Genomic DNA, 8,840 nt, shown 5'->3' on the forward strand with positions numbered 1-8,840 from the left:
GCAGAAAAAGGTGAAACTTAAGTTGAGGTAAAGAGGGCCAAATGGAGCACCACTGATGACTGGAGGGGCGGGGGGGCGGGGGAAGGGGGTGAAGAGGAAATGTGTGCTCATTCTATGGCCAGTTCTTTCCTCTTCTTACTTGATTTCTCCCACCAGCTTACACTACGTACAAGTTATTGCAGCATTAAGTGGAATTTTCTAAAGGTCAAGATTCTATGCTCCCTCCTGGGAGAGTGTGGAGCAATGAGCTGAGGTGTAACAACCCTTTCTAGTGTACCCCATATCGAAGCAAAGAGACTATCTCTGTACCTAAAACCTGAAAGAAAAAAATATCTCTTTTTTATAATTATTCTGTACTCGACTTTTAAAATTACAAACGTAATACATGCTCATCTTAACTAATAAAAGAATCCAAAGACACTTCTATAATGTCAGTAATGTTTAATGTAAAAGATTTTTAATGGGCAATTGTGGGGAAACCCTCCATCATGTCTATTTTGGTGGCAAACTGTGCTCTGCTACCTAACAGATTCACACACCCCCATCCACTGGCATCTGGTGCATGGCACATAAGCTTGGCTTGCACGAACACTCCCACCTGGAATGACTGCATCTAAAGGAAGTGGTACAACACTCCATTGCCAATTGGTGCCAGTGAGGATAAAGTCTAATTGTGGCCATGCCAGTGGCACATGCTACACCAGATTACTTTGTGGTGTGACCTGAACTATGTCACACACTGCCAAGATTCATGCCAAATTTCTGAGCCTACATCTTCAGTCTCAGTCTTCCAACCAGTTCTGTGATTCCCATTAGGCCCATTCTTTCTTTGGAATATTCTCAATTGTGTGAATTTTTTTCCTTTGATGGTAGATTTGAGTTTTGAAACAGACAAAAGGCATTTGGAAACAAGCGATGATGCTAATTAATACTTTATATGGACATACACACACAAATAAGACATGATGATAAAGTTTTGACACTGGTTTTCCTGCCTGAAAAAGAAAATAATGCCAAAAATGTTTGCACAATGGAAACATTGTTAAAATGAGTCCATTTTAACATTTCTTAATCTCACTCTTTAAAATAATGGAATTAATTTGAATGTTTGCTTATATATTTACAGATTAAAAGCAGTCTCATTACTGCCTGTCTTATGTGCCTCACACATAAGCCCAGACATAACAGGACTTCACAGAGTCCCTGGGAATACTTTATAACTAATAAGAAAAATTATAACTTATAAAAATTATTTGGGCTTACAGATCCATAATTTAATTACTTTAAACCTAGAAAATAGAACTCTAGGCTAGACATGGTGGCTCATCCCTCTAATCCCAGCACTTTGAGAGGCCGAGGTGGGCAGATGGCTTGAGTCAAGGAGTGCAAGTCCAGCCTGGACAACATGACAAAACCCCATCTCTACAAAAAAAAAAAAAAAAAAAAAAATTAGCCAGGCTTGGTGGTACATGCCTGTAGTCCCAGCTACTCAGGAGGCTGGGGTGGGTGGAGCCCTTGAGCTCCTTAGGCAAAGGCTTCTGTATGCCACAATCAGGCCATTGCACTACAGCCTGGTTGACAGAGCTGTTTTAGGTTGCTGTGCACTTTTGATTTTGATACTCATGTATCTGTCCATTTGTAAGTTTCTAGCACACAGTAGGCACTGAACATCAATTTTTCTTTTTCCTTATATACTATTAACTGGGTACAAATTTTTTTCTCCTGTGATATTTTTGGGGGTGTCAGCTTTATTAAGATGTATTCCACATACCATGCAACTCATCCAATTTAAGTGCACAATTCAGTGGCTTTTCACGTATTCATAGAGCTGTTCAACCAACACAACTGTGATTTAAGAGGCATCAGCCAAAGGAAGAAGGGACAGAAGAAGAACTCCTTCTCAAGTTATGTACAAACCCATATTGTGGTTATTTTGCCTGAAGCATTATAGATAGCTTTGAGGTGGCAAATTCAATTACCCTACATTAAGGTAGCAGGAGAGAAAAGAGAAGGAAAGACCAAAAAAAAAAAAAAAAAGCTATTTATTGTTGCTAGTCCAAGCTTCTGAGCAAGCCTCTACCCTGCTGGGCAATAAAAAAGTTGAGATTTTTCAATTAATGAAACTTAATACACCAGATGCCTTCTTATCTGATGAAATCAAGACATATTTAATTAAAAAGTCAAAGTGAGAAATAAAATATATAACACAAATACTATAATTATTTTCATTTAAACTAAATGTACATACATTTAATAAAATGAGTTCTTTTAAGTTGTTAAGATGATAGATTTTTTTCACAGCATAGTCCTTTCACCTTTTAATTAAATTCTTGACAGTTGATTCCATTTGATGTTTAATATATGCTAATATTTAGGTAGTTATTGGCCACTTTTGGCTCTAGATTTGATTATATCTCTTCATTAATTTCTGTTTTCTAAATTGAGATCAGTAAGTTTAATTTAGAGTATATATTATTCTGCATTATTCATAATTTTCTAGTAAATCAAATTATTCTATTGTTTGTTGTCTTATAAATCATTAGTGCTGTCAATTTTCTGAGAATGATTAACAAATTATGTTCATGATTAGTCTTAAAATTCAGGATTTCCTATAGCAGAATTCAGCAAAATTTAGCAAAATTTTTCTGTAAAAGGCCAGATAATAAATAGTTTAGGCCTCATGAGCCATATGATCATAGTTGTAACTCCTCAATTCTGCTATAGTAGAACAAAACCCATAGACAAGACATAATCAATGAGTGTGTCTATGTTCCAATAAAATGTTCTTACAAGTGCATTGACCCATGGGGCCATAGTCTGCCAACTCTTGTTTTATAGTATTATCAGCCCCAGGCCATCCTTTTTTTCAAACTTTAGTACACATTCGCTGAGGATGTTCATTTGTCAAAGTATAATTTTAAAAACCTGACTCTCATATAAAATAAAGTAAGCATGTATCAAAGATTTATTTAACTCATTATTTTGGGAACCAATGAAGTAGCAAAGGTGAGCAAAAAGAATACAGGAGAAGCAGAATATTTACAGTTATCAAAAAAAGGTGACTGAATAAAAAATGCTAAAAGAGATATAAAACTGGCTGATGTCCTGCATTAACTATATCCCCTGGAGTGTTGTTTTCTACTGGAAAGAATTTATTTGCACCACTCTCAGTTTTCATAAGTCACCATCTATGCATAGAGTTGTAAATATCCCAATCAATAGAGTTAAATTAAAGTTAATAGCCTTAAATAATTAAATCATCAATGATGGATCTGTTACACATTTCTCCAATATGGCTATTTCCAAGTTATGGAAATCTTTTTCTTAACACATTTCACTCCAGTACTGCATTATGAACAATGACCTTTGATATTAGTCTTTTCGCACATTTTTATAAAGAACTACCTGAGACTGGGCAATTTACAAGGAAAAGATTTTTTTGTTTGTTTGATTGATTCATTGATTTCTTCTTAAAAAATGGGATACAGAGAGTGGGCACCAAGATAGCCGAATAGGAACGGCTCCAGCTTCCAGCTTCCAGTGTGAGCAACAGAGAAGACGGATGATTTCTGCATTTCCAATTGAGGTACCAGGTTCACCTCACTGGGGCATGTCGGACAGTCGGTACAGGACAGTGTGTGCAGCCCAACCGGTGAGAGCCAAAACAATTTATGATACTGTGCTTTACCAAGGGTCTTAGCAAACAGCACACCAGGAGATTATATCCAGCGCCTGACTTGGAGGGTCCCACGCCCACGGAGCCTCTCTCATTGCTAGCACAGCAGTCTAAGATGTAACTACAAGGCAGCAGCAAGGCTGGGGGAGGGGCACGCACCATTGCTGGGGTCCAAGTAGGTAAACAAAGCCACCAGGAAGCTCGAACTGGGTGGAGGCACCGCAGCTCAAGAAGGCCTGCCTGCCTCTGTAGACTCCACCTCTGGGAACAGAGCATAGCCAAACAAAAGGTAGCAGAAACCTCTGCAGATGTAAATGTCCCTGTCTGACAGCTTTGAAGAGAGTAGTGGTTCTCCCAGCATGAAGGTTGAGATCTGAGAACAGACAGACTGCCTGCTCAAGTGGGTCCCTAACCCCTGAGTAGCCTAACTGGGAGACATCCCCCACTAAGGGCAGACTGACAACTCACACCTCACATGGCCGGAGATGAAACTTCCAGAGGAACAATCAGACAGCAACACTTGCTGTTCAGCAATATTCTCTCTTCTGCAGCATCTGCTGCTGATACCCAGACAAACAGCATCTGCAGTGGACATCAAGCAAACTCCAACAGACTTGCAGCTAAGGCTCTTGACTGTTAGAAGGAAAACTAACAAACAGAAAGGATATCCACACCAAAACCCCATGTGTACATCACCATCATCAAAGACCAAAGGTAGATAAAACCACAAAGATGGGGAAAAAGCAGTACAGAAAAGCTGAAAATTCAAAATATCATAGCACCTCTCCCCCTCCAAAGGAACGCAGCTCCTCACCAGCAATGGAACAAAGTTGGACAGAGAAAGACTTTGACAAGTTGAGAGAAGGCTTCAGTTGATCAAACTTCTCAGAGCTAAAGGAGGAACTAGGAACCCAGTGCAAAGAAACTAAAAACCTTGAAAAAAGATTTGACAAATACATAACTAGAATAACCAATGCAGAGAAGTCCATAGCGACCTGGTAGAGATGAAAACCATGACACGAGAACTACAGACAAATGCACAAGCTTCAGTAAACAACTCAATCAACTGGAAGAAAGAGTATCAGTGATTGAAGATCAAATGAATGAAATCAAGCAAGAAGTTTAGAGAAAAAAGAGTAAAAAGAAATGAACAAAGCCTCCAAGAAATATGGGATTATGTGAAAAGACCAAATCTACGTCTGACTGGTGTACACGAAAGTGACAGGGAGAATGGAACCAAGTTGGAAAACACTCTATAGGATATTATCCAGGAGAACTTCCCGAACCTAGGAAGGCAGGCCAACATTCAAATTCAGGAAATACAGAGAACACCACAAAGTTACTCCTCGAGAAGAGCAACTCCAATACACATAATTATCAGATTCACCAAAGTTGAAATGAAGGAAAAAATGTTAAGGGCAGCCAGAGAGAAAGGATGGGTTACCCACAAAGGGAAGCCCATCAGACAAACAGCAGATCTCTCGGTAGAAACTCTAGAAGCCAGAAGAGAGTGGGGGCCAATATTCAGTTTTCTTAAGAAAAGAATTTTCAACCTGGAATTTCATATCCAGCCAAACTAAGTTTCATAAGTGAAGGAGAAATAAAAACTTTACAGACAAGCAAATGCTGAGAGAGTTTGTCACCACCAGGCCTGCCCTCCAAGAGATCCTGAAGGAAGCACTAAACATGGAAAGGAACAAGTGCTACCAGTCACTGCAAAAACATGCCAAAATGTAAAGACCATCGAGGCTAGGAAGAAACTGCATCAACTAATGAGCAAAATAACCAGTTAACATCATAATGACGGGATCAAGTTCACACATAACAATATTAACCTTAAATGTAAATGGGCTAAAAGGTCAAATTAAAAGACACAGACTGGCAAATTGGATAAAGAGTCAAGACCCATTAGTTTGCTATATTCAGGAGACCAATCTCACATGCAGAGACACACATAGGCTCAAAATAAAGGCATGGAGGAAGATCTACCAAGCAAATGGAAAACAAAAAAAGGCAGGGGTTGCAATCCTAGTCTCTGATAAAACAGACTTTAAACCATCAAAGATCAAAGGAGACAAAGAAAGGCATTACATAATGTTAAAGGGATCCATTCAACAAGAAGAGCTAACTATCCTAAATATATATGCACCCAATACAGGAGTACCCAGATTCATAAAGCAAGTCCTTAGAGACTTACAAAGAGACTTAGACTCCCGTACAATAATAACGGGAGACTTTAACACCCCACTGTCAACATCAGACAGATCAATGAGACAGAAAGTTAACAAAGATATCCAGAAATTGAACTCAACTCTGCACCAAGCAGACCTAATAGACATCTACAGAACTCTCCACCCCAAAGCAACAGAATATACAATCTTCTCAGCATCACATTGCACTTATTCTAAAATTGACCACATAGTTGTAAGTAAAGCACTCCTCAGCAAATGTAAAAGAACAGAAATTATAACAAACTGGCTCTCATACCACAGTGCAAACAAACTAGAACTCAGGATTAGGAAACTCAATCAAAACTGCTCAACTACATGGAAGCTGAACAACCTGCTCCTGAATGACTACTGGGTACATAACAAAATGAAGGCAGAAATAAAGATGTTCTTTGAAATCAATGAGAACAAAGATACAACATACCAGAATCTCTGGGAAACATTTAAAGTAGTGTGTAGAGGGAAATTTATAGCACTAAATGCCCACAAGAGAAATCAGGAAAGATCTAAAATTGACACCCTAACATCACAATTAAAAGAACTAGAGAAGCAAAAGCAAACACATTCAAAAGCTAGCAGAGGGCAAGAAATAACTTAGATCAGAGCAGAGTTGAAGGAGATAGAGACACAAAAAACCCTCCAAAAAATCAATGAATCCAGGAGCTGATTTTTGAAAAGATCAACATAATTGATAGACCACTAGCAAGACTAATAAAGAAGAAAAGAGAGAAGAATCAAATAGATGCAATAAAAAATGATAAAGTGATATCACTACCAACTCCACAGAAATACAAACAACAATCAGAGTAACTAGAAACACCTCTACACAAATAAACTACACAACCTAGAAGAAATGGATAAATCACTGGACAAACACACTCTCCCAAGACTAAAGCAGGAAGAAGTTGAATCCCTGAATAGACCAATAGCAGGCTCTGAAATTGAGGCAATAATTAATAGCCTACCAACCAAGAAAACTCCCGCACCAGATGGAATCACAGCCGAATTCCACCAGAGGTACAAGGAGCAGCTGGTACCATTCCTTCTGAAACTATTCCAATCAGTAGAAAAAGAGGGAATCCTCCCTAACTCATTTTATGAGGCCAACATCATCCTGATACCAAAGCCTGGCAGAGATACAACAAAAAAAGAGGGTTTTAGACCAATATGCCTGATGAACATCAATGCAAAAATCCTCAATAAAATATTGGCAAACTGAATCCAGCAGCACATCAAAAAGCTTATCCACCATCATCCAGTGGGCTTCATCCCTGGGATGCAAGGCTGGTTCAACATACGCAAATCAATAAACGTAATCCAGCATATAAACAGAACCAAAGACAAAAAACACGTGATTATCTCAATAGATGCAGAAAAGACCTTTGACAAAATTCAACAGCCCTTCATGCTAAAAACTCTCAATAAATTTGGTATTGATGGAACATATCTCAAAAGAATAAGAGCTATTTATGACAAACCCACAGCCAATATCATACTGAATGGGCAAAAACTGGAAGCATTCCCTTGAAAACTGGCACAAGACAGGGATGCCCTCTCTCACCCCTCCTATTCAACATAGTGTTGGAAGTTCTGGCCAGGGCAATCAGGCAAGAGAAAGAAATAAAGGGTATTCAATTAGGAAAAGAAGAAGTCAAATTGTCCCTCTTTGCAGATGACATGATTGTACATTTAGTAAACCCCATCGCCTCAGCCCAAAATCTCCTTAAGCTAATAAGCAACTTCAGCAAAGTCTCAGGATACAAAATTAATGTGCAGAAATCACAAGCATTCTTATATACCACTAACAGACAGACAGACAGCCAAATCATGAATGAACTCCCATTCACAATTGCTTCAAAGAGAATAAAATACCTAGGAATCCAACTTACAAGGGATGTGAAGGACCTCTTCAAGGAGAACTACAAACCACTGCTCAGTTAAATAAAAGAGGACACAAACAAATGGAAGAACATTCCATGCTCATGGATAGGAAGAATCAATATCATGAAAATTGTCATACTGCCCAAGGCGATTTATAGATTCAGTGCCATCCCCATTAAGTTACCAATGACTTTCTTCACAGAATTAGAAAAAACGAAAGTTCATATGGAACCTAAAAAGATCCCGCATTGCCAAGACAATCCTAAGTCAAAAGAACAAAGCTGAAGGCATTATGCTACCTGACTTCAAACTATACTACAAGGCTACAGTAACCAAAACACCATGGTACTGGTACCAAAACAGAGATATAGACCAATGGAACAGAACAGAGCCCTCAGACATAATACCACACATCTACAACCATTGATCTTTGACAAACCTGACAAAAACAAGAAGTGGGGAAAGGATTCCCTATTTAATAAATGGTGCTGTGAAAACTGGGTAGCCATTAGTAGAAAGTTGAAACTGGATCCCTTCCTTACTCCTTACACAAAAATTAATTCAAGATGGATTGGAGACTTAAATGTTAGACCTAAAACCATAAAAACCCTCAAAGAAACCCTAGGCAATACCATTCAGGACATAGGCGTGGACATGGACTTCATTTCTAAAACACCAAAACCAATGGCCACAAAAGCCAAAATTGACAAATGGGATCTAATTAAACTAAAGAGCTTCTGCACAGCAAAAGAAACTACCATCAGAGTGAACAGGCAACCTACAGAATGGGAGAAAATTTTTGCAATCTACTCATCTGACAAAGGGCTAATATCCAGAACCTACAAAGAACTCAAACAAATTTACAAGAAAAAAGCAAATTACCCCATCAAAAAGTGGGCAAAGGAAATGAACAGACACTTCTCCAAAGAAGACATTTATACAGCCAACAGACACATGAAAAAATGCTCATCATCACTAGCCATCAGAGAAATGCAAATGAAAACCACAGTGAGATACTATCTCACACCAGTTAGAATGGCAATCATTAAAAAGCC

This window comes from Papio anubis, chromosome 5 (assembly GCF_008728515.1).
Source record: "Papio anubis isolate 15944 chromosome 5, Panubis1.0, whole genome shotgun sequence".
Lineage (NCBI taxonomy): Eukaryota > Metazoa > Chordata > Mammalia > Primates > Cercopithecidae > Papio > Papio anubis.